A 7,899-nucleotide genomic window follows, 5' to 3' on the forward strand; every position below is an offset into this window, starting at 1 on the left:
CATTACCAAGAGAGAAAACAATGACAATAAAGGGAATCCCTACCTTATACCATGCTCAGTATGATTTTTTTTAAAATGTTAATCCATTTATCAGGACACTGTATGAGACAGAGGTAATACAACACATTATCCAGTTAATGAAAGCATGCGGAAAGCCTAAATGAGTGAGCAACATTCTGATATACAACCAACTGGTCCTATCATAAGCTTTGGCTAGGTCAATTTTTAGAATTAATCCTTTCAAGTTCTTAACTTTGATGGAGTGAAGGCCTTCCTGTGCGATACCAATAGCTTCGTGGATCTGTCGGTGTTCCAAAAAAGAAAATTTCTCCTTTGATATATGCTGGGATAATATGGGCTTAATGTGGTTAGCAATTATCTTTACAATTATCTTGTAAATGCAATTGCATAGTGAGATAGGCCTGAAGTCATTAAAGGAGATAGGCTTATCGATTTTGGGATCAAAGCTATAAACGTGGCATTGAAGGCCTCATACATTCTCCCATTAACCCTACAATCTTCAATCACCTTAAGGAGATCATGACCTATCAGTTCAAGGAAATCCAAATAAGATTCCATTGGCCATCCATCCAAACCTGGACTCTTTTCCTTCTTAAACCATTTCAGTATAGTCTCTAGCTCCCCATAATCACTGGTTTATTAAGGTCTTCGATTGCGTCCTCATTAAAAAACCATGGAAAGAGCCTGGCTACCTTTATAGTTTCTGCTAGGGACGCATCCTCTGGAGCTTTAAACAAATGGCCAAAGTGCTGAATACCCAGATTTGCTAAACCTATGAACAAATGAACCATGGTTCCCTCCTCATCTTTCAGGGACCATTTTGTGTTAAAAGCCTTCCTTATTCTAGCATGTTGTTGAAAATTTTTGGTATTTTCATCTCCCGCTTGGAGCCAGATAACTATGCTTTTGAGTCACCATGATTCTTCCTTTTCTCTTAGTATCTTGAGCTTCTTTGCTTCTAGTTGAGCAATATGGAGCTTGGATTCAAGGGAGACATATCCATCATTTCCTGGATCATCTAACCTGGCTAATTCAACTTCAATATTACTGAGCCTTTCATCGTCTTTCTTTTTCTTAGCCTTAGCCCATTCTAACATTCTTTATTTTAGGTGACACGAGTTACCTACTAGGTGCTCTGCTAACGATCTATCTCCAATCTGTGACATATCTTGCCATGTCTCTTTCACGAGATGATGAAATTCCTCATCCCTTAACCATGTTGAATTAAATTTGAATGGAGCCCTCGGCTTTGGAGATATACCAACAATCTCAAGGAATATAGGCGAGTGATCTAAAATACCTCCAAAACCCACCCATTGCCTGATCATATCAATCTTATCCAACATTGGTAACTTGATTAGGAATCGTGATTAGGAACCGATCAAGATGCCTGATAAGCATAACATCTCCTATTCTTATATTCCTCCAGGTCGGTTGTAAACGTACGACTTTGATTTCAAGGAAGTTGTTATGCTCCAGGATCTTCTCAAAAAAGGTCGAGAGAGAATCCACCTAAGCGTGACTACCCCAAAATTTCGCATGTCCCATAGAAAAGTTAAGGTCTCCCCCCAAAATAATGTTGTCTCCCTATGTTATCACTGAAAATGCTGTTGCCAAAAATTTTTAGCCTAGTTTAAAGACCAGGGTGTTTTCGCAGCGTCTGAATTCTTTTAGTAGTTTAGCAGCGCCATCTGTTTTAGTGATTTCGTAGCGAAAACATTGACCTTGCATTGGCTGCGCTGCGAAATTGGGAAATGACAGATATTTAAGGGAAACTTCTAGAAGCACTACACAAAGCTGCATATGTGGCATTGGCAAGCTGCCCTCCAAATTGCCCAAATTGTTCAAGAGAAATCCAGATCCTTTGTTCCTCCCTGCACCGAAACAATAATTTGAGTGGATTGATTGTGTATAAAGCTGATAGTTAAAATTGAAGTATACTTGTATTGGTTTAATGTTCTCATCAGCAGTTGCAGAACAATGTCTATGGTTTAGTGGCTAATCTTCTGGGTAAATCAAATAAGAGTTTGTGCAATCTTCAATAGTTTATTCCTTTCTGTTGGGTGATAATGATATAAGAAGGGAATCTCATATTAAAGAAGTGATTGGTGAAGAAGCAGATGTTTTCAGAGGAAGACTCATTCGTAGGCTTACATCTGTCATTGTGCACCATGTACCAACATTTTGGAGATTAGCTCTTTTGATATTTGATGGGAAGTTTGCTAAGGTAGGTTCAACAAATGGCGCTCCTGGTTCAGTGAAACATGAAGAGACCGCTAGACAAAACTCCTTTGAAGACGGCCTTGGTAACGTAAAGGATTCAAATCATTACTTGGAGGAAGTTGCTGGAATGGTACAGGACATTATATCTGGCTGTGAAATTAAGGGAAGGACTGCGCACCCTTGAATGCAGTACAAACATTGTTTGCGTTACAAGCCAAGAAGACAGGTGCGGATGGCCTCTGTTTCAAAGAAAGTGTTCACATTAACAAGTGTTTATTGGCACTTGGAAATATCATAAGTGCATTGGGAGCGCATAAGCAAGGTCAATGTCGCCCTTTCTGAACATGGACGTCCAGATTCTGGGCAATAGACAGCAGGCATATCAACACAAGATATCTCAACTTTCTCTTTTCAAAAGGGTCTTGAAGTCAGACATATATGGCGCCTTTTTAATGTTTCCTGTAGTATCCTTGAACACTTGCGGCAGTTACACTTGGTGCAAACGGGCGAATGGTATTTATAACTTCGACAGCATCAAAACATTAAGAGAGCACGTGGTAACATGCAATCTTATGTAATGAAAGCTAATGATGGATATAGCTGACATCTGGAAAGGGTGAATAGTTTTTTGGATGCGCCTAGTCGTCCTTATGATGGAGTTTCTTGTTCAAAACATCCATATGCGGTTTTGGATGATGTTCCTAGGTATACAGAGCTAGATTTAAAGCATTCCAGAGCACGCCAAAAAATGAAACATGCGGTGATCTGAGTTATAAATACAATGCAATTATTGCAGTTGTTTCAGATAGTTATCTGCGGATGTGGATTTCAAAGCCGCAGCACCTCTTCGCACCAGTCCATGATATTGTAACGAGGATCACGGGAACCTAATAGAAGCTCAGTAATGGCGACAGTTTTGTTAAGCCGGCTAGCATTCTGTACATGTGTATGTTCAGCAACAAAAGCCCGAATTCAGAGTGCAATCAAAGAAAACGATTTTGTCAACTTGCAAATGGCGCAGAGGAAATTGGGAAGGTTTAGAAATCCCTAGAAGAATTAGACAGTTTGCATGGCGAGCTTCTGTCGAAATGGCGAGAGCTGAAACTGAGGGTCACAGGCCGTATATGGAAAAAACAGAGATGATGTTATGGAATTGTCTTTATTTGTAAATCCTACTAGATAGCGGGTTTATGACTCATCGTAGTCTAATCTACCTTGAGTTTGAAGTAAAATTATTAATGAAGGATTTGATGTGTTCATCTATATTGAGTTTGCAGGTAATGGAAGAAAACATGAAGCAGCGTGAAGGATGTTTTACTGTGACACATTCTGAAGGGTTCAACATCTAAATTTCATTCGAAGGGCAGAGAATAAATCTTTCACAGTTCTCCTATCAAATTCCTAAACCACTTCATGAAAGCTATGTGAGAAAGCGCTCAGCTAGTGCTACATCTGGGACTGATGTGGGTCTAACGAAGAAAATGAAAAGCATTAGCCTTATAATTACATGTGTGTAAGTACTCTGGCCTTTTTTGGCTAGAAAATTTGATTCATGTATTTATTTCCCTTGAAAGCATTTGATGCTTTTGTAATCGGTGAACATGGACGCCACTGGAGATTGGCATATGCATACAAAAGAAATATGGAAGCTGAAAATTTAGGGTTATTGAAGACAGCAAGGAATACTGCAGTGACTTAATGCTCCAGTTGGGATTTATGAAGCTTTTATTGGTTTGATGCTAATCAAGTTTGCTGTGATATGTAATGACAGAAGCAAGCTTCATCTTTTTAAAACTATTTAAGTTACTAACAGCTGTACAAATGTCTGAAGAGATCATGAATCTAAGCAGAAAACGCTTCAAGATACATAGGTTCTGTTTTGACATCTACAGCAGTTTCGTAGCGCGCTACGAAACTGCTGTAGAATGTTGTTTTGTGAAAAACAATGAATTTTGATGATGAGGTCAGCGAATTGTTAAAAAGAAAAGGTCTCAAACACATGAGGGAGATCATACATGGATTTCATAGCAGCTCAAATAGTGACAGGTGTAAGTTTTGAAGGGAAAGTGAAATAGTTTGTTCTTTGATAAAGTTTTCTAAAAGGCACTTTATGACCGAGTTACTAGGTTCTGGTAGGGTTACCGGGATTTCTAGTTGGTACACCTGTTTAATCCACGAGGCATCTAGATCATATGGCATATGGTGATTATGCGTTGTTAATTGAAGGTTTAAAGAACTTGGAGTGTGGTTTTTAAATGATGAAGAGGAATGGAAGACAGGGGACCGTGGATATAGGGTGATCATTTTTATCAATTAATAAGCTGTCTATACAGCTAGCATCCGAGACCAGCTTGCTCGGTGAATGTTCCCTTAACATATCTTAGCCATAACAGAAATCATACAGCTGTCCAGCATCCAAGAAGAATCATATTACGAGGAGAAAGGAATTAGTGTTTTAGTTTGATTAGGACTTTATGTAATCATAGCTCAGCACTTTTGTAATTAATGAGTTGGTTTAGAAATAGATAAGGGTAATTAATGGTAGATCATCGAGTTCTCCCTTCATGCTTGTTGAGGAGACTCAAGATAGGGATAGTTTGGGGTTTTCCTATATATGGTGAAAACTAGGATGTAATAGGGGTTGGACATTTTATACAAAAACAGAGTTATTTGGGCCAATGTAAGACTTGTTACAGTAATAGTAAAACAGTGTTGATTTCTTCTCAAGATTCTCGATGGATTATTTTGTTCAAATATAGTGGTGCTGTTTTATATTATATGTTCTTTTACAGCCTTGTTATAGCACAATCACTCAGAATTCATATCTTATGCTCTGACTTCATGTGTGTTTGGCAAGCTGTGGTTTTTGTGGAGTATGTTTGAACATTTAATGCAAAGAGCCTTGACTTCCATGAAATGACTATGTTTTTCTTGTTTACTTAGTGTATGAGACTCCATAGCCCAATGAGGACCAGTTTGATATGTATCCAACCAGCTTTTGTTTTCATGAATGAGTAAAGAGTTAGCCATCTGTTGTAGTGAAGGATTTTTATCAAGAGTCTGTGAGAGAGCCCTCTTTGACCAAAGAGGCTAATCTTTGGTCTAAAGTCTGGTTGAAAGAGTTACATGAAATCTTGCTTGGTTGCAGCCCTTAGTAGTGATTTTGTGATAACACCCTACATGAAGGAAGATCCCAATAATGCTTCCCAAAATTCGACGTGATTATGAAAGGGACCATATATATTCACAATGCTAATATCGATCCCTAATTCTTCAGAATACACATCCGCCATTAAAACACATTCTCTCCCCCAAATATTCACTAATCTCATCGTTCTATGATTTATACCGATAGAAATACCTTCGAATCTTCCATGAGAATTTAATGCGTGAAAGGACCATCCCAGAGATATAGTTTCTAAGAGTTCGGTAATAAGGGTACTATCACCGAGAGTTCCCTATAGAAAAATAACATCCAATCTCTTTAGATATAATAACCTCCTTAGCGCTAGTTTTTTTGTAGGGCTAGCTAACCCTCTGCAGTTGAAAGATAACCGCTTCATCGTGAAACCATTTCCGGGTTGTCTCTTTCTCTAAGAACCCTGTCAAGTGATAACTGTCTACCCTTCGCTACATCCACACTAGACCTATGTATGGCTTTTGATATATTGGAATGCCTACCTCGTGATGGCTTGGGGATCTTTGGGGGAGATGATAAGCCAATGCCTCGGCCTGCCGTTAGGGGTGGTTTGGATAATGATCTCAAGTTGTATCTATGGCTAGTGCTAGTATAAGATGAGTTATCCTCCCTATCAATCAAAGATTCTAGGGGGGAAACATGGATGGCAGGAGAAGGAGCCAGGAAACATACAAGAACTGAAACCAATGGACATGAAATCGAGCTCAAATTACAAAGAGATAAAACCACCCCATAATGTGATATAGGACTAGACGATGAAGTGCAGACAGATGGAAAATGAGAAATATGAGGTTCCAAGGATGGGATAGAGAGATCAGTACCCGAGGGGCGCCAGTTCTTGAAGCTTGAGTGCGGGTGACCCTTGGAGAAGGTGGACGGTCTGATGATGCTCGTGTCCCTTTGTTTTTTTCCATCCCCTATTGCTTTTGAGTCGAACCTTTTTGAGGCATTTGGTTTATATTAGCTATGACAACACCAATCCCATGCGAACCATCCTTCTCGACCAGTGTGTCCCCTATCGACTTGTCTTTAGTAATCAATGCGAATTATTTATATAGATGTCCAACTTCATGACACCTCCTACATCTAAAAGGTACCCCCTTGTAATCTAATTTCTGCAGCCTAGTCTGACCTCGACATTGAAGGTTCAAGCTTTCCACCAAGCCCTCTCTAGTATCCAGGTGAACCAGTATACACGCATATGCCATCTTTCCTGATTCTACATAGGATTTGTCATAATCCAGTAAAACCCCCAAATCATCCCCAATGAGCTTGAAGACATCTTTAGTCTAGAATTGCGGAGGTAAACCCAACATTCGCACCCAAATCAGACCTGCCCCTATCTGTTCTCTCTCTGGATCGAAAATAGGAGATCGTCGCTTCAACATCATCAGGACCATCTCAATATGCCAAAATTTGGTTAGTACCCATTAGGCATGTTCAACCCTAACAAACCTGAGTGCAAACCAACCCCTAGTCATAGTCACTACAGTGGGAAAATTATCCAGAATCTGACCCCAAATCTCTAAGACCCATTTTTTGAGATGCACCGAGGAGTAATTTCTCCCTCGAACCCTTCCTATCAAAACAGAGCTCGCTGTGTCCATGACTTGATCCAGTGTGATACCTTCACCTAGGACCAACTGTCTCCCTCTTTCCCTAACCTTTGTACTCTTTGATTTCTTGTCCAGCTTCTTTTGAGTGCCTTCATCTGAATTCCCAGAGTCTTGAATAGGGTTGTCCTCTCAAACATAAACCCTAGCTTCCTCCTGAGAACATCCAAGTTTATTAATAGGAATCCCCTTAAAGTAACTTGACATCTGGACCGATGAGGGGAGTCAATTGGACAGATGAGGGGAGTTGATTCACTTGTGCTATATGATCAACCTCGACACTCTACACATGTTCAAATGCCTCATAAGCATAATACCTAGATGTTTCCAGAACAACAAAATGCTCATTAACCCCAACATTCCCTACCTGGTAAGAAATTCTGACACCTTGGCCATTCGTCGAAATTGGGCATTTCTCCAAAAATTGAAGAGATGATGGTGAAGGGATCGAAAGCTCTGACTGCTGCTGAAGGTCGTCAAATATAGGTTCAACACTATGATATATGCCCTGTAACCCTAGTGAAACATACCCTAAAACCGGTAGTAGGTTTTCAAACCCTAGAGATGTGGGGCTACCCAAACCAACCTCCAAAGAAAAACTGGACAAGGCAACCTATATAGTCGATGCCCCATGAGCCTCTAGTGACTCCATATCAGGGTGCTGAGGTGGATACTCTGTCCAGATCGACACATAATCTAAGGAGTCAAAAGAATAATCAACCAATTCTTTGTCCATCTCAGTTGAGGAAAAAGACCTGGATGTGAATAGTCTCTGCAATTCTCGATAGATAAGTCTACCCACCCCGAAAGAGCCTACCCACACCGCACTCCTCAAGCCACAGA

Source organism: Pinus tabuliformis, chromosome 5_1 (assembly GCF_031772625.1).
Source record: "Pinus tabuliformis cultivar Carrire ecotype Pingquan chromosome 5_1, CPIR1, whole genome shotgun sequence".
In the NCBI taxonomy this organism is placed as follows: Eukaryota; Viridiplantae; Streptophyta; class Pinopsida; order Pinales; family Pinaceae; genus Pinus; species Pinus tabuliformis.